The sequence below is a fragment of the Pan paniscus genome, chromosome 11, assembly GCF_029289425.2.
Source record: "Pan paniscus chromosome 11, NHGRI_mPanPan1-v2.0_pri, whole genome shotgun sequence".
NCBI lineage: Eukaryota > Metazoa > Chordata > Mammalia > Primates > Hominidae > Pan > Pan paniscus.
Genome location: NC_073260.2, coordinates 102,451,047 through 102,469,988, shown reverse-complemented (window position 1 = coordinate 102,469,988; position 18,942 = coordinate 102,451,047). Strand labels below are relative to the sequence as shown.

At 38.3% G+C, this 18,942-nt stretch overlaps 1 long non-coding RNA gene across 2 annotated transcripts in view; it reads left to right on the top strand.

The window, feature by feature from the left end:
* The window catches only part of LOC103783677 (uncharacterized), an 84,999-nt gene that overhangs the window by 40,813 nt on the left and 25,244 nt on the right, over nucleotides 1–18,942 (top strand). The window contains exons 5-6 of one of the 2 annotated variants that reach the window (XR_010109160.1): nucleotides 12,649–12,791; nucleotides 13,535–13,641. This is a non-coding gene — a long non-coding RNA (uncharacterized LOC103783677). The remainder of the gene's footprint in view (nucleotides 1–12,648; nucleotides 12,792–13,534; nucleotides 13,642–18,942) is intronic. The other variant, XR_010109161.1, reaches the window with a different exon arrangement.

Sequence of the window (18,942 nt, the reverse complement as noted above, 5' to 3'; positions counted from 1 at the left end):
GGGTAAACTTTCCCCTTGAAGGGGACCAAAAAGTTGTGGTTTATACTTTCTTGACTCTGGTCACTGTTGGGTGAAGAGTTGGTGCTATGGAAGCCATCTTCAGACCATGAGGGGACAAGTCTGAGGACACAATTACATGCTACCGGTGGCAGAGGACAGTATAGCAAGAAACTGGATCCCTGATGACATTGAACCATTGACTGAATCTACCCTGGAACCATCAGGAAATAATCCTTAGTTTTTTAAAGATGCTTTTAGTTGTGTTTTCTATTACAAGTACCTGAAAACATCCTAACTAATCAATGCTAAATGCATCTCTCACAGTTTATGCTTATTTTTCAGAAATGCCTAGTGGAAATTTCTATTGCTGATTATAATATTTGTCCTAAATAAATTGAATAGACTGTCAATCTTTTGAAAATAAAAGCATGACTTGATTAGCAATTGTTTAGTCTGATGTTTACCTAATTTCTGTCATTTGCATACCACTTCTTTGATTTTGTCATATCCTTGTATCATCTGCACTAATAGAAATATTTTTCCTTAAGTTGTCTCTCCTTTAAAAAATTACATCCATTTATTTTGAAGAGAAACTTTTTCACTAACTATAAATTGAAAACCGATATCATTTGCCTTAAATAGAAGATTGTCATAAAAAGAAATGCCATGAGTGAAATAATGTTATTAAATATTTGCCAGATATAGTTTCCTATGAAGACTCTGAGCTTGTGGCTTGCTGTCTCTGTTGAAAGGAGAGACTAGGGAGTGTTATAGAAGTGGTAAAATAATCCTTCCACTGACTGAGACTATTTCCTTGCCACAATCAGAAGAACTAAAAGAAAGGAGGATATCTGTTAATATATGAATTTATCTAAATGTCATGCTGTGACTTCTAAAATCATCTGGTGTGCTCTGTTTCCCCTTGGAGGTGACTTAGGCCTGGCATCCCAAACAATACATACTGGAGTGAAGCTCCAGGAAACCCTGAGGAGAAGAGAAGGGCTTAAAGAGCAATCAGCCTTCGATTGCTGGGATTATGAAAGGTCGTAAGAAGCGAATGTTGCAATGTTTTATTATACTTGATATTGAAGCAAGGACAAGTAATAATTTATTATTCTCTCCATGTCAGTGGTATTTACCTTTTTGGAATCATGTGCCCCATTGAGAATTTCTGGAAAACCATGGTTCTTCTACTCAGGAGAATGCACAATTGCACACATACACAAATGTGCAAGCACACACACACACACACACACACAGAATTGCCACAGAAGGTCAGTAGGTTCACAGGCCCTAGGCTAAGAACCAGCATTCTGTATATTTTACATGTGTTCTCTAACAAGTTACCGTGTGATTCACTTCACTCCCAACTGCGGTTAAGTGCAAAACATGGTTTTGAATATTTCTATCAATTAGTAAGAGTGGTATGTTAATTTAAATACACCAAAGTGGAGAATTACTGTCCTCTCAATAGCTACTTTAAATAGACATAAGTTACAGTGATATTGCCTTCCAGGAGGCGTCAAGAAATGAGGTCAGGCTCTATAAAAGAAAATCACCCAACCCTATAAAGTCAACCTTATGAACTTTGAAACACCACTGTATGTACCTAGTAAAAATTATTCCTGGGTAAGCAGACTCCCAGGCCTGGGTGGAGTTCACATGAGTCCCTTTGCTAAAATAAACAGAAGTGACTGGGAACTTTGGATTGCCTTTGTCTGAACTTGAGTGTCTGGATGGATCAGCATCAGCAGCATACCACACACCTGCTTGTCCAGCCAAAGAGAAACCCAAAGACTTGGCATTTGTTTTTCACATTGTCAACTGTGCAAAAATATCACATGATTCTAATTTATGAGGGTCCATGAGTTTTAAAAACACCCCCTGACATTTTTCTAGCCAAATAATTTTTCCTTTAAAAGGCACAGGATGAGCAACAAGATTAGGTAGATCACTTCAATCTCTAATTTCAAAAGATAATAGTTAAAAATTCAACTGTAGGACTAACACATTAACTATGTAATAAGACCCAGAATAGTATTTGGAGCAAATTTCAGTGGATACTTGATCAAAGTAATGTTGAAGACAAAATCTTGAATTGATGATATTTATCTGATACAATTATTTACATAACAAATGTTAAAAAAATTAGAAAAATTTCATAGGTAAGATGTTCATTATCTTCAAGTGAAGTTACTTGCTTTATATTAAGAACCACAAAAACTTACTAAACTTTTTTTTTTTTTAAAGGGTCTCACTCTGTCACCCAGGCTGGAGCGGAGTGGCTCAATCACAGCTCACTGCAGCCTTGATCTACCCAGATTCAAGTGATCTTCCCACCTCTGCCTCCCAAGTAACTGGGACTATAGGCACATGCCACCATGCCTGGCTAATTTCTTTCTTTTCCTTTTTTTCCCCTTATTTTGTAGGGACAAGTTTTCTCCATGTTGCTGAGGCTGGTCTTGAACTCCTGGGCTCCAGTGATCCTCCTACCTCAGCCTCCCAAAGTGCTGGAGTTATAGGCATGAGCTACTTTGCCCCCCAGCAGACGTCTTACTTTTCTTTTTAATTTGGTATTAGATTGAGCCAATGATTAATTTCAAACATTTATAAATTACTAAATTCTTTTTTTTAATTATACTTTAAGTTTTAGGGTACGTGTGCACAATGTGCAGTTTTGTTACATATGTATACATGTGCCATGTTGGTGTGCTGCACCCAGTAACTCGTCATTTAATATTAGGTATCTCTCCTAATGCTATCCCTCCCCCCTCCCCCCACCCCACAACAGGCCCTGGTGTGTGATGTTCCCCTTCCTGTGTCCATTTGTTCTCATTGTTCAATTCCCACGTATGAGTGAGAACATGCGGTGTTTGGTTTTTTGTCCTTGTGATAGTTTGCTGAGAATGATGATTTCCAGCTTCATCCATGTCCCCACAAAGGACATGAACTCATCCTTTTTTATGGCTGCATAGTATTCCATGGTGTATATGTGCCACATTTTCTTAATCCACTCTATCATTGTTGGACATTTGGCTTGGTTCCAAGTCTTTGCTATGGTCAATAGTGCCACAATAAACATACGTGTGCATGTGTATTTATAGCAGCATGATTTATAATCCTTTGGGTATATACCCAGTAATGGGATGGCTGGGTCAAATGGTATTTCTAGTTCTAGATCCCTGAGGAATCATCACACAGATTTCCACAATGGTTGAACTAGTTTACAGTCCCACCAGCAGTGTAAAAGTGTTCCTATTTCTCCACATCCTCTCCAGCACCTGTTGTTTCTTGACTTTTTAATGATTGCCATTCTAACTGGTGTCAGATGGTATCTCATTGTGGTTTTGATTTGCATTTCTCTGATGGCCAGTGATGATGAGCATTTTTTCATGTGTCTTTTGGCTGCATAAATGTCTTCTTTTGAGAACTGTCTGTTCATATCCTTCGCCCACTTTTTGATGGGGCTGTTTGTTTTTCTTGTAAATTTGTTTGAATTCATTGTAGATTCTGGATATTAGCCCTTTGTTGGATGAGTAGATTGCAAATATTTTCTCCCATTCTGTAGGTTGGCTGTTCACTCTGATGGTAGTTTCTTTTGCTGTGCAGAAGTTCTTTAGTTTAATTAGATCCCATTTGTCAATTTTGGCTTTTGTTGCCATTGCTTTTGGTGTTTTAGACATGAAGTCCTTGCCCATGCCTATGTCCTGAATGGTATTGCCTAGGTTTTTGTCTAGGGTTTTTATAGTTTTAGGTCTAACATTTAAGTCTTTAATCCATCTTGAACTAATTTTTGTATAAGGTGTAAGGAAAGGATCCAGTTTCAGCTTTCTACATATGGCTAGCCAGTTTTCCCAGCACCATTTATTAAATAGGGAATCCTTTCCCCATTGCTTGTTTTTATCAGGTTTGTCAAAGATCAGATTGTTGTAGATATGTGGCATTATTTCTGAGGGCTTTGTTCTGTTCCATTGGTCTATATCTCTGTTTTGGTACCAGTACCATGCTGTTTTGTTTACTGTAGTTTTGTAGTATAGTTTGAAGTCAGGTAGCGTGATGCCTCCAGCTTTGTTCTTTTGGCTTAGGATTGACTTGGCAATGCGGGCTCTTTTTTCGTTCCATATGAACTTTAAAGTAGTTTTTTCCAGTTCTGTGAAGAAAGTCATTGGTAGCTTGATGGGGATGGCATTGAATCTATAAATTACTGTGGGCAGTATGGCCATTTTCATGTTATTGATTCTTCCTACCCATGAGCATGGAATGTTCTTCCATTTGTTTGTATCCTCTTTTATTTCATTGAGCAGTGGTTTGTAGTTCTCCTTGAAGAGGTCCTTCACATCCCTTGCAAGTTGGATTTCTAGGTATTTTATTCTCTTTGAAGGAATTGTGAATGGGAGTTCACTCATGATTTGGCTCTCTGTCTGTTATTGGTGTATAAGAATGCTTGTGATTTTCGCACATTGATTTTTTATCCTGAGACTTTGCTGAAGTTGCTTATCAGCTTGAGGAGATTTTGGCTGAGATGATGGGGTTTTCTAGATATACAATCATGTCATCTGCAAACAGGGACAATTTGACTTCCTCTTTTCCTAATTGAATACTATTTATTTCCTTCTCCTGCCTGATTGCCCTGGCCAGAACTTCCAACACTATGTTGAATAGGAGTGGTGAGAGAGGGCATCCCTGTCTTGTGCCAGTTTTCAAAGGGAATGCTTCCAGTTTTTGCCCATTCAGTATGATATTGGCTGTGGTTTTGTTATAGATAGCTCTTATTATTTTGAGATACATCCCATCAATACCTAATTTATTGAGAGTTTTTAGCATGAAGGTTGTTGAATTTTGTCAAAGGCCTTTTCTGCATCCATTGAGATTATCATATGGTTTTTGTTGTTGGTTCTGTTTATATGCTGGATTATGTTTATTGATTTGCGTATGTTGAACAAGCCTTGCATCCCAGGGATGAAGCCCACTTGATCATGGTGGATAAGCCTTTTGGTGTGCTACTGGATTCAGTTTGCCAGTATTTTATTGAAGATTTTTGCATCGATGTTCATCAGGGATATTGGTCTAAGATTCTCTTTTTTTTTGTTGTGTCTCTGCCAGGCTTTGGTATCAGGATGATTCTGGCCTCATAAAATGAGTTAGGGAGAATTCCCTCTGTTTCTATTGAATGGAATAGTTTCAGAAGGAATGGTACCAGCTCCTCTTTGTACCTCTGTTAGAAATTGGCTGTGAATCCATCTGGTCCTGGACTTTTTTTGGTTGGTAAGCTATTAATTATTGCCTCAATTTTAGAGCCTGTTATTGGTTTATTCAGAGATTCAACTTCTTCATGGTTTAGTCTTGAGAGGATGTATGTGTTGAGGAATTTATCCATTTCTTCTAGATTTTCTAGTTTATTTGCGTAGAGGTGTTTATAGTATTCTCTGATGGTAGTTTGTATTTCTGTGGGATTGGTGGTGATATCCCCTTTTAATTTTTTATTGTGTCTATTTGATTCTTCTCTCTTTTCTTCTTTATTAATCTTGCTAGTGGTCTATCAATTTTGTTGATCTTTTCAAAAAACCAGCTCCTGGATTCATTGATTTTCTGGAGGGTTTTTTGTGTCTCTATTTCCTTCAGTTCTGCTCTGATCTTAGTTGTTTCTTGCCTTCTGCTAGCTTTTGAATCTGTTTGCTCTTGCTTCTATAGTTCTTTTAATTGTGATGTTAGGGTGTCAATTTTAGATTTTTGCTGCTTTCTCTTGTGGGCATTTAGTGCTATAAATTTCCCTCTACACAGTGCTTTGAATGTGTCCCAGAGATTCTGGTATGTTGTGTCTTTGTTGTCTTTGGTTTCAAAAAACATCTTTATTTCTGCCTTCATTTTGTTATGTACCTGGTAGTCATTCAGGAGCAGGTAGTTCAGTTTCCATGTAGGTGAGCGGTTTTGAGTGGGTTTCTTAATCTTGAGTTCTAGTTTGATTGCACTGTGGTCTGAGAGACAGTTTGTTATAATTTCTGTTCTTTTACATTTGCTGAGGAGTGCTTTACTTCCAACTATGTGGTCAATTTTGGAATAAGTGCAGTGTGGTTCTGAGAAGAATGTATATTCTGTTGTTTTGGGGTGGAGAGTTCTGTAGATGTTTATTAGGTCCGCTTGGTGCAGAGCTGACTTCAATTCCTGGATATCCTTGTTAACTTTCTGTCTCGTTGATCTGTCTAATGTTGACAGTGGGGTGTTAAAGTCTCCCATTATTATTGTGTGGGAGTCTAAGTCTCCTTGTAGGTTTCTAAGGACTTGCTTTATGAATCTGGGTGCTCCTGTATTGGGTGCATACAGATTTAGGAGAGTTAGCTCTTCTTGTTGAATTGATCCCTTACCATTATGTAGTGGCCTTCTTTGTCTCTTTTGATTTTGTTGGTTTAAAGTCTGTTTTATCAGAGACTAGGATTGCAACCCCTGCCTTTTTTTGTTTTCCATTTGCTTGGTAGATCTTCCTCCATCCCTTTATTTTGAGCCTATGTGTGTTTCTGCACATGAGATGGGATTCCTGAATACAGCACACTGATGGGTCTTGGCTCTTTATCCAATTTGCCAGTCTGTGTCTTTTAAGTGGAGCATTTAGCCCATTTACATTTAAGGTTAATATGTTATGTGTGAATTTGATCCTGTCATTATGATGTTAGCTGGTTATTTTGCTCATTAGTTGATGAAGTTTCTTCCTAGCCTTGATGGTCTTTACAATTTGGCATGTTTTTGCAGTGGCTGGTAGTGGTTGTTGCTTTCCATGTTCAGTGCTTTCTTCAGGAGCTCTTTTAGGGCAGGCCTGGTGGTGACAAAATCTCTCAGCATTTGCTTTTCTGTGAAGTATTTTATTTCTCCTTCACTTATGAAGCTTAGTTTGGCTGGATATGAAATTCTGGGTTGAAAATTCTTTTCTTTAAGAATGTTGAATATTGGCCCCCACTCTCTTCTGGCTTGTAGAGTTTCTACCAAGAGATCAGCTGTTAGTCTGATGGGCTTCCCTTTGTGGGTAACCCGACCTTTCTCTCTGGCTGCCCTTAACATTTTTTCCTTCATTTCAACTTTGGTGAATCTGACAATTATGTGTCTTGGAGTTGCTCTTCTCGAGGAATATCTTTGTGGCGTTCTCTGTATTTCCTGAATTTGAATGTTGGCCTGCCTTGCTAGATTGGGGAAGTTCTCCTGGATAATATCCTGCAGAGTGTTTTCCAACTTGGTTCCATTCTGCCCATCACTTTCAGGTACTCCAATCAGACGTAGATTTGGTCTTTTCACATAGTCCCATATTTCTTGGAGGCTTTGTTTGTTTCTTTTTATTCTTTTTCCTCTAAACTTCTTGCTTCATTTCATTCATTTGATCTTCCATCACTGATACCCTTTCTTCCAGTTGATCGAATCGGCTACTGAGGCTTGTGCATTCGTCATGTAGTTCTCGTGCCTTGGTTTTCAGCTCCGTCAGGTCCTTTAAAGCCTTCTCTGCGTTGGTTATTCTAGTTAGCCATTCGTCTAATTTGTTTTCAAGGTTTTTAACTTCTTTGCCATGGGTTCGAACTTCCTCCTTTAGCTTGGAGTAGTTTGATCATCTGAAGCCTTCTTCTCTCAACTCGTCAAAGTCATTCTCCATCCAGCTTTGTTCCACTGCTGGTGAGGAGCTGCATTCCTTTGGAGGAGGAGAGGCACTCTGATTTTTAGAGTTTCCAGTTTTTCTGCTCTGTTTTTTCGCATCTTTGTGGTTTTATCTACCTTTGGTGTTTGATGATGGTGACGTACAGATGGGGTTTTGGTGTGGATGTCCTTTCTGCTTGTTAGTTTTCCTTCTACCAGTCAGGACCCTCAGCTGCAGGTCTGTTGGAGTTTGCTGGAGGTCCACTCCAGATGCTGTTTGCCTGGGTATCAGGAGCGGAGGCTGCAGAACAGCGGATATTGTTGAACAGCAAATATTGCTGCCTGGTCATTCCTCTGGAAGTTTTGTCTCAGACGAGTACCTGGCTGTGTGAGGTGTCAGTCTGCCCTACTGGGGGGTGCCTCCCAGTTAGGCTACTTGGGGGTCAGCGACCCACTTGAGGAGGCAGTCTGTCTGTTCTCAGATCTCCAACTGCGTGCTGGGAGAACCACTACTCTCTTCAAAGCTGTCAGACAGGGACATTTAAGTCTGCAGAGGATTCTGCTGCCTTTTGTTTGGCAATGCCCTGCCCCCAGAGGTGGAGTCTACAGAGGCAGGCAGGCCTCCTTGAGCTGCAGTGGGCTTCACCCAGTTCGAGCTTCCTGGCCGCTTTGTTTACCTACTGAAGCCTCAGCAATGGCGGGCACCCCTCCCCTAGCCTCGCTGCTGCCTTGCAGTTCGATCTCAGACTGCTGTGTTAGCAATAAGCTAGGGTCCATGGGCGTGGGACCCTCCAAGCTATGTGTGGGATATAATCTCCTGGTTTGCTGTTTGCTAAGACCACTGGAAAAGCACAGTATTAGTGTGGGAGTGACCCAATTTTCCAGGTGCTGTCTGTCACCCCTTTCTTTGACTAGGAAAGGGAATTCCCTGATCCCTTGCGCTTCCCGGGTGAGGCAATGCCTCGCCCTGCTTTGGCTCACCCTCGGTGCACTGCACCCTCTGTCCTGCACCCACTTTCCAACATTCCCAAGTGAGATGAACCTGGTACCTTAGTTGGAAATGCAGAAATCACCCATCTTCTGCGTCGCTCACACTGGGAGCTGTAGACTGGAGCTGTTCCTATTCGGCCATCTTGGCTCCACCCCCCTATAAATGACTAAATTCTAACATGTTGCTTCCAACCATTGAAAGGAATGTTTGACTTAAAAGTACTTGATCAACGTAATGTTGAAGAGAAAAAAATCTTGAATTGGTGATATTCACCTGATACAATTATTTACATAAAAAATGTTAGAAAAATGTTAGAAAAACTTCATAAAAGCTTAGATGTTCGGTATCTGCAAGTGAAGTTACTTGTTTTGTATTACAAAACACCCACCAGTTTCCTTTAGTTTTTAGTTTACTCATGGCTTGGCTAGAGACATCTAAAAGTTATCAAGTGTCTCAAGTATCAAATGTCTTTATTTCAGGTCAGTAAAGAAGAAGTTATCTGCCGCAGTGGCTTGTGAGCTTAAATTTGTCTCTAGAAGGATTTCAGATTTAATTTCTTTTTTTTTTTTTTTTTTTGAGACAGAGTCTCATTCTGTTGCCCAGGCTGGAGTGCAGTGGCATGATCTCAGCTCACTGCAGCCTCCACCTCCCAAGTAGGTGGGACTACGGGTGCAGGCCACCACATCTGGTTAATTTTTGTGGTATTTTTTGTTTTGTTTTGTGTTCTTTTTTTGGTTTTGCCATGTTGTCCAGGCTGGCCTCTAACTCCTGACCTCAGTTGATCCATCCACCTCGGCCTCCTAAAGTGCGGGGATTACAGGCGTGAGCTACCACGCCAGCTTCAGATTTAATTTCTTAATAATATCATGAAACTGTAGTAGTAGCCACAAATGAAATATGAAAATTCTGTTTATTCAAAATTTATTTTTCCAAAGCAAACAAAGATTGACTAAATTTAGTTGATGGCAAACGTGTTCCAGGGATTTGAGCACAGAATCAGTTTGATGACAATTAAATTATAATGCTTACTTTCTTTGTGGGCTCTGAAAATGTAAACTCTCCCTTCCTCAACTTCTGAATCTATGAAGTGATACTCTCCATGCATACATTTTTAATTTTTTTTTTACTAATATTGGAGGTGTTCATTGGGTGAACTTTCTGAAGTGCATTAAAACATTTCTGATGAATGTGTGAGAAATGTAGTTTAAATGAAACATGATTAGCCCTTTGTGGTTTACAGAAAACATCAACCCATCATCCTTTATGTAACAATTGGTATATATTTGATGTGACTATATATATTCTAGCAGGGACTGAAATCTAAGACTAGATTGTATGGGATAATAAAAATAGACTAAAAGTTCTTTTAAGGCTGTCATGTGAACACACACATGCATTTGTCAAAGGAGTGTCTATTTTGTTATTGATTTTATTGTCAATAAAGTGTGTTATATTTGCAAATACTTTAAGTTGGTGAATGATGATAAATGTTTCCTTATAAATAATCCCTCTTAAAACAAAAGTTAGTCTTAAATCTTACTGAAAATCCCATTTAGATTCTTAAAAATGATGTTGGTTTAAAGAAATAAATACACTGATTTAATCCTAGGGCAGTGTTTTTAGTGTGGTCCCAGAGCTACCAACTCAAAATTGCCAAGAGCTGGTTCAGACTCTAAATGTCTGGGTTTCTAGGCCATAGAACTTTTCTATTGGCCAGAATTTCTGAATGGTTCCCTGCTATTTGACATCTTATTAAATGCCACAGATTATTTTATGTGCTAGAAGGTTAAAACTGTTGTCCTAGAGAGTTAGTCTCTGAGGATTCAAGTCGTTTCCCTCCCTGAAGAAGTTAACTGTGAACAGCATTTGCATTTCTTATAGCTCTAGAGGACAGATGGTAGTTTTTTTTAGGTAAGAAGGGAGAATCAAGCTGAAGACATTATCAACATAATCCTTCCTAATCCTGTCCTCTTCCTTATCATCACTACTGCTATAGTTGCTGCCATTTATTGAGCATTTACCATATGCCAGGCACTGTGCTAATTGCCTTTCAAACATGATCTCATTTAATCCTCGTAATGGGTTTTATGACTGCCAGATTACAAGAAAGGAAACAGGAGCTTCAGTTCATGCAGTTAGTACAGGATAGGGCTGGGAAGGGAAACTTTATGGTTTTCAATAGTGACTTTAAAGTGGTTGTCATGACCTAAAAATAGGGTAAGAAGCAACATTTGTTATGCACTTTTAGTCAGCCAGATACTTTACATGTGAGGTTATATTTACTACAGTCAACAAACCATGAGGTGTCTATTTCTATCTTTACATTACAGATGTCAACATTGAGGCTCAGCAAGTTTAGATACCCACCCTAAGTGACACTGATATTGGAAAGGCTCAGATAAAACTCTCTTTTCTCTTTCCTTCTGTCTCCACCAAACTCCAGCTTTATGCAGAGTCAGGCTATATGGGTTAAAATTTCCATTCTGCCACATGCTAGTTTTGTGACTTATGGCAAATTACTCAATTGCTCTGTGCCTCAGTTTATTCATTTGTAAAATAGGGATAAAATATTGTGGCTATCAGAGAGATTTTGTGAGGATTAAAATGACTGTGTCATTTACATAGTATAAATGACTTAAAACAGTGTTTCACAAATCTAGCACTCTGCACATGCTAATGATAATTATTTTACCTTGAGGGTGGAAATTAGATACAAAATGTAAAATGATTAATTTTAGAAAAAACTGAAAGAGAATCAATTTCTAGTTTTTTTCATATATTTTAGTTGGAGGGAGTGAGTTGCACACTGTGTCATGTAGGACGGATCCTGGTAACCAGAGTTGGAAGAAACTCTTGCAAATAGTGGAGAGTGCCCATGATCACACTAAGGAAAAGAGATACTTAAGGGAAAAGAGACCTCTGCACTGCACATTGAGCTCTTGTTTATGAAAAGGAGACTGACCAGTTATTGCAAAGATTCTGATTCAAACTATTGTTTCTAATTCAAAAGCCAACAAAATCATGATTGTCACTGGAAAAATTTTGAAAATGAGACAAAAACACATTACTCTTCATTTGTACAATGATAGGAAGCTTGTGTTTGTCCCTAGAATGCTATGTACAGTTGTGACCCCTTTAAGCTTCTGACAAGATAGTTTGGATAAGGACTGTGAAAGGCAAATAAAACGAAAGATGAATGGGCTATTTTATGAGACTCAGACACGAAAGTTGAGAGGACAGATAGGAAATCACAAAGGCAATAGATTATGTGAACCAAAGAAATATTTTCCAACTCCAAGCATTCTTGCTAATGGTAGCCTGAGATGACTTTAGAATATGAAAAGAAAAAACTGATTTATATATTGAAGATTAAACCATGAATCAAATTCAGAGGTGATGGAATATAATTAACTTCAAGAAATTGACAATTAAATTCCACAAAGACATTATTTGAATCTTCTTTATGATTGAGGCTTAGGCTGGGAACTGTGTTGAGGAAGCAAAATAGGACAGTCTTTGCCTTCTAGAAGCTCAAAATCTAGAGCTATACACAAATAAATTATAGTGCAAAGTGATGAATGTAATAAAAACCATATAAATGATAAAGTACACAGCCAGAACCAAGCAGCAAGTAGATGAAGAGGAGCCTTTTGTGGGTCAGCATGGTGGTGGGAGGTACTGGTATTACAAAAAGCTTCTCCCCTCTGGGTCAAATCTAAGCTGAGTGTTGAGACATAATTGAAATTCACTAGATAGATAGGAGATAGGGGTAGGGAATTCTAATCAGAGGGAATAGCACATGTAAGGCAAACAATACAGTGCATCTGGGAAAGCTATACAATTTTATTGTTATAGGACAAATGTTGGGTAATGTTGAGAGATGGAACTGGAGAGTGAGGCAGAAGTTAGCATTTATTCATTTATTCAGCAGACCTTTATCTATTACCTACATTGCAGTAAGTACTGTGTGAGCATTAGAGAGAAAAAGATGAATGAGATTGGACACCATTCGTTCATTCCTGACTATGAACTTGGCATTGTTCTAGGTACCAGAGATATAATAATGAGAAACAGACATGCTCCCTCCCCTCATTGAGGTTACAGCTTAGTGTGGAGACACACAGATGCCTAACGCACTATGGTATGGAAGGTGCTATGGACACAGTGCTCAAATCCATGATCTACATAGGTATGAGAGTGACTTTTCTACAACTTAAATCTGATCTTGTTATTCCCTGCTTAAAATCCTGCAGTAGCTCCCAGTAGTGCCTTCTGGTTAAAATACAAGATATATAGTATGACCTCTCAAGGTCCTTTGTTATTTGTCTCTGGCCACCTCTCCAATTTTTCACCATGACCCTGGCCCTGTCCCACTGGCATTCCATCTCCAATCACACGGAACTATGTGGAGTTATTAAAATGCCCTATGTTATATCAAGACTCAGAGATTTAGTGCCTCAGCATGTTTTGTTCCCTCTCTCCTCCTCCACCTGGCCTTCTCCAGCTCACTCATCAGTCTATTAGACTCAGGCATCATCTGCTTGCCTTCGTAACCCTCCCCACCCGCCTCACCTTGCTGGATTCTGTGCCTTTGCTTGCTGGTTCCCAGAGATCCCTGCCCTTATTTTTCTTTGCCTGCTGGATTTGCAGTGTTGTGTCCTCTATGGTGTAGAAAACCAGCTCAGGCTCCCACTTCTCTGGGCTTATGTGGTCAGATGCAGACCTGTCTTCCATTCATACCAAAGGCCATCAGGGAGTTTCTTTTGTCCTCTTCACCAGCCCATTCTTAATCTTTCTGATAAATTTTCTGCACTGTGTGCGCGTGACAAATTGGGTCAAGGTGATGGTAATTTACAGCATGAGATGGTGAACTTGCTGCCTGTGCTGATGAGCCCATTGGATTTCCCCTAACTAGTCTGTTTCCCTACCCAGGTGGAGAACTTCAGTTGAGGAAGTGGCAGGAATTTGGGAATGAGGAGCACAGTGATTAAACTGGGGCCATTCATATGAGAGTTTAAGAACTCAGACCCGTGACTTAGGTGAGTAAAAATATCAGAAAAAGGGAAAGAGGATAAGAGCAACTTGGGCCATAATTAAACTTGTCAATGAAATGAAGGTCTGTTATTCTAATGCCTACATTTTGCCAAACGTTTGTGCTTATAACTTTATCATTTGCTGTGATTAACAAAGTTGAAAGAATAATAACTACTTACAAAGCCCACATCACCTCCTTATACCACTAGCTTTTGCTTTCCATACAGACATAGCTTTAAAAAGTGCAAATCCTATTCTGTACCTGAGCCACAACCCTAAAAGGGAACTTGTTTACAATTCTAAGAATAATATTGTTCTTTAAAGGTGAAGGCTCGCTGGAAAACATGCCATTCATGTGATAAAAAGCAGGTAGCAGGTAGTGCTAAAGACTTACTAGTCTGCATGTTTGTGCTTTCTGCTGCATTCCTCTAATCTCAAGGCAGTATAAGGAGATAACATCTTCACAGCCCTTTCAGCCCTGTTGCAATTTCTTTGACCCTGGCCTGATATAAAAGGCAAACTTAGTTTTTCACTGTTGTAGTCATGCAGTTTCTTTGTGGTTCCCTTTAGAAAGACTTGAGGCTATGAGTCAAAGCTTTTACGTCTTGCTGATAGTTCAGAGTTGTGATGTGAAGCAATAAATAAAATCCCTCCTTCCACATACTTGTCTCCTTGATTAGAATCATTCTGGGCAAATTTAGAGGCTCATAAAGTCCATTTAAATATTTAGTGAAAAAACACCAGCACTCAGAACAGAATGTTGATAATGTAGATGGAATATCTTTCTCTCTCTCTCTCTCTCTCTGTGTGTGTGTGTGTGTGTGTGTGTATTTATATATGTGTGTATTTATATTATATATGTGTGTATTTATATATGTGTGTGTATACCTTTATATGTGTATATATATTTATAGTAAATATATCACATGTATTTATATATAGTAAAAAAGAGGGGACTATAATATATCTTTATATGTTAGCATTTATTTTAAAAAGAAAACACAGGAAATATCTAAAAGAAACTATTACTTATAGGGGTTATGGGAAATGCCATGGGCAAGAATTGTTTTTTTTTTTCTTATCACCATGCTTTCTGAAACAACACGATATGTATCACCTTTATAAAAATAAAATAAAATAAAAAATGAAAAACAAAGTCCACTTGTAACCACATGTCAGTAGCATGTTTGCTTTCAGGGTACATCAAATGCATTCTATAGCACAGGATGTTCCAGTCACTCTAACAAAAGATGTCCTGTTTGAAACACCAACTCTGTATCAGTTACTTCAGACACTTTCTCTCATTGAGTCCCTTCAGCAAGCCCTTTTAGGTTTATGTTCTTAGATGAGGAAACCAAGTCTTAGAAACATTAACTGGCCAAACTAAGATCAGAGAGTTAGAAATGTCAGAGCCCAGAACTGGCATCTTCTGACTTCAGATCCCGTGTACTTTCCCCTACACTGTGCTGACCACACCTCCATTACTGCAGATGTGTTGATTACATCTAGGGTCCAAAGTACACATTCATCCAATAAATGCTTACTGAATGCTTACCGTGTTCAGGGCACTGTGGCAATCTTTTGTAATGCAAGAAAAATAAGAGTAGTGAAGACAGTCAAGGAAATAAAGAAGCCTAATACTAGGCAAGAAGTGCTTTTGATGGAATTAAGCACAATGAGGGTGTTAGTACAGAAAGGACATTTAATTGAACTGGGAAAGTTCATGGCAGTTTTCCCAGAGATGAGTCTTGAAGGACAAATGGTATTTAGCCAGGAGGAAAGGGGGTCAAGTGTATTCCAGGGAGAGGGAACAACATGTACAAAAGCACAGTTTTGAAAGAACACTCCATTTTTGAGGAATAGCCAATAGCTGAGCATGTCTAGAGCATAGGGTAGTAGAGAGAAAGGAGGCCGGAAATGGGAAGAGACTTGAATGCCACATTCAGTTATTTGGACTTCATCTTGTAGCAATGGGAGCCTACAAAATTTTAAGTAGAGGAATAAAAAGATTCCATCTAAAACTTAGAAAAATTACTTTGGCAGGATAAGAGACAATGAATTGACGGGGAGCTGGGTTTGATAGCAAGAAACTGTTTGGGAGACTGTTCTAATTACATATTTTCTTGTTTTTAGATGCACATATACGTACTTTTTTAACTTGTCATTTCTTTCTGAAATTGGAATGAATCTTACAATCAATGGCATGTTATAATTTAATTGGCAGCATTATTTTGTCTCCTAAGGGCCCTCAAATAATAGTGTGTCATATAACTGATAGCATCTCAAATTAGATGAAATACAATAGTCCAGGCAAGAAATACCGAGGTGGTGGGGTGGTAAAGAGGGAAAAGATTTGAGCCACATTTAGATCCTGATGTGGTATTAATTATTAAGTAAAAAAAAAGGAATGTGCAGTACATATTCAGTATGCCACAAGTTGTGGAAAAAAGGTGTGCATGTATAGATGCACATGTATGTATTCATAAAGTTAATGTGGATGCATAAAGCGTCTCTAGAATGATACACAAGAAACTAATAACACCGGTGGCTTTTAGTGGGGGGCATTGGGTGGCTGAAGGAGAACAGTGGTAGGAAAATTTTTCATTGTGTTCTATTTTGCACATTTAATAGTTTGAACTAGTTGTATTATGCACTTGAAATATGTAAAAAGATAAAAAGTAAGAGATATTTAGAAAGGACCATTGACACATTTGTTGACAGATTGGTTATGGGATAAAGGCGATAGTATTTTATTGACTATATTTTATTCTTTTAATTATTCCTCTAATTTCTTAAAACAACTTTATTGAGGTATAACTTCCACACTATAATTTCACCCATTTTAAGTGCATGAATTCAGTGATGTTTAGTAGAGTCATTGAGTAGTGTAACCATTCCTACAATGGTTATAGCACATTTTTATCATCCTAATGAGATCCTTCATGCTCATTTATTTAATCTCCATTCCCATCTCCATCCCCAGGCAACCATAATCTTCCATGTTTTTTAAATAGCTTTGCCTATTTTTGGATATTTCATACAAATGGAATCATACAAAAGGTGGTGTTCTGTGTCTAGCTTCTTTCCCTTAGGATAATGTTTTCTGGTTTATAAATGTTGCAAATGTCAGTATGATACTTCATTCCTTTTTATTTGTGTCTACAAAATACTCTATTTTATGTATATACCACATTTTGTTTTTCTGTTCATCAGTTGAAGAACATTGCAGCCGTTTTTGCTTTTTGACTCTTATGAATAATGCTGTTATAAACATTTATGTTGAAGTCTTTGTGTGGAAGTATTTTTTCATTTCCTTGGGTAGACACCTAGAAGTAGGTTGTTGTATGGAAAATTAACGTTTGACTTTTTAAGAAACTCTTTTCCAAAGTGGCTGTAACGGTTTACACTTCTACCAACAATGTATGGAGGTTCCCACTTCTCCACATCTTTGCTTACACTTATTATTGCCTGTCTTTTTGACAGACTTAAGCCTAGTGGGTGTGAAGTAGTACAGTAGTACAGTAGTTCTTGCTGATAGTTCAGTAGTACTTCCATTCCCCTAATGACCAATGATGTCGGACATCTTTCAAGTGCTTATTAACCATTCACATGTCTTCTGTGATGAAATGTCTATTTGGATATTTTGCCCGATTTAAAACGGGGTTGCTTACTTTCCTATTCTTGACTTGTTAGGATTCTTTGTATTTTTAACTTTAATTTGACTGAGGATAATGATCCACCAGTAAAGAGATGCATTTATTTCTGTATTTATGAAAATCTTTAAAATTCCTCTACCTTTCACAGACACCCTTCAACAGACTGCGCTTCTTACTTTCAGAGTATGTATTTCCATGATAACACAAGTATCAATTATAAATATTAATTACAACTTTCCCTCCTCACTGCAGACTCAACCAAGAGTTATAAATCTGTGTATTACTTTCAATGCTCATAACAATCTTCTTAACCACCATAAGCAGACTGAAAAAGTCAATCTAGTTGAATTGTTTTACTTTATAATGCTTTTATAAGATACTCAGTCTGAAACTGAAAGATAGGTAGCTCTAGAAATGTGATTAATGGCCACAGAAGTAACAACTTTTAATAAATTAAATTATGGATGTTATGTCAATTTTAAGTAATGTCTCAGTTTTATATCTTGTTACCTGACCTAAATATCATTCTCTTTAGTAAAATATCTATTAATGCTTTGTGGCAAAATAAGAACAGAAAAATGGTTTTTGATTTTCAGCTTTCTCTGGTGAATAATTTGTTTTCTTTTATTTTTCCTTCTAAAATAATCACACGTTTCATTGCAACCCTAACCCTCTTCAACACACATACACACACACACACACACACACACACACACACACACACACACACACACACACACGGCTTCTAGATTCTACATGTACAAGAGTGCAAATCAAACTACCATAGAAAAACTAAGAAGAGAGGCCTAGAAGCAAGAGGCTGATACACTATCTCAGGCTTCAACAAAATATTTATCTCTGACTATACCAAGGATGGGGAGAGCTTGCATGTAAGTGGCTTGGGCTAGCAGACTGGGTTTTGAAGGAGGACAACATGGCCATGTTCTTGGTTCGGTCATGAACTGTCTATGGCACATACCTTAAATACTGTTGGAAGGATCCGTTAGCTCCAGAGACTGCAACCAACTGCATATGGTCATAACTCACCTCTCAGACACATTTTGTTGTGCCCACAGAGTGCTGTTTGCCTGTTTGGTTTTTAAACCAACACTTAAAATGCAGGGAATTTAAGATAAAAATTTGATAAAAATGGGAAGATTTGGCCATATTGGGCTCATGGTAACTGAGATGCATCTGAATGATAGGCATTCCTTTGAATTGCACATTTGCTCTTGTTTTTACTATAGGCCACTCTCACTTTCTGTTTTTTTCCCCGGCTTTGAAACGATCAGTTTTAGTACTGAAAAATTATCTAGGATACTAAAACCAGAATTTCCCTGCTAGATGGCTTGCTCATTACATTACCTACATGATTCTGTGTAAGGGATTGTGTAAGTTTTCTATGGTTGCCATAACTATCACAAACTTGATGGCTTTATAACAACAGAAATGTATTTACAGTTTGGAGGCAGAAAGTCTAAAATCAAGACTTCTGATTTTAGTCTGTCCAAGAGCCTCTGCTGGTAGGGCCATGCTCTCAGCAGAGGCTCTTGGGGAGAATCTGTTCCTTGCCTCTTCCACCTTCTGGTGGCTTCAGGTGTTTTGTGGCTTGTGGCTGTATCACTCCAATTTCTGCCTCTATTTTCGTAT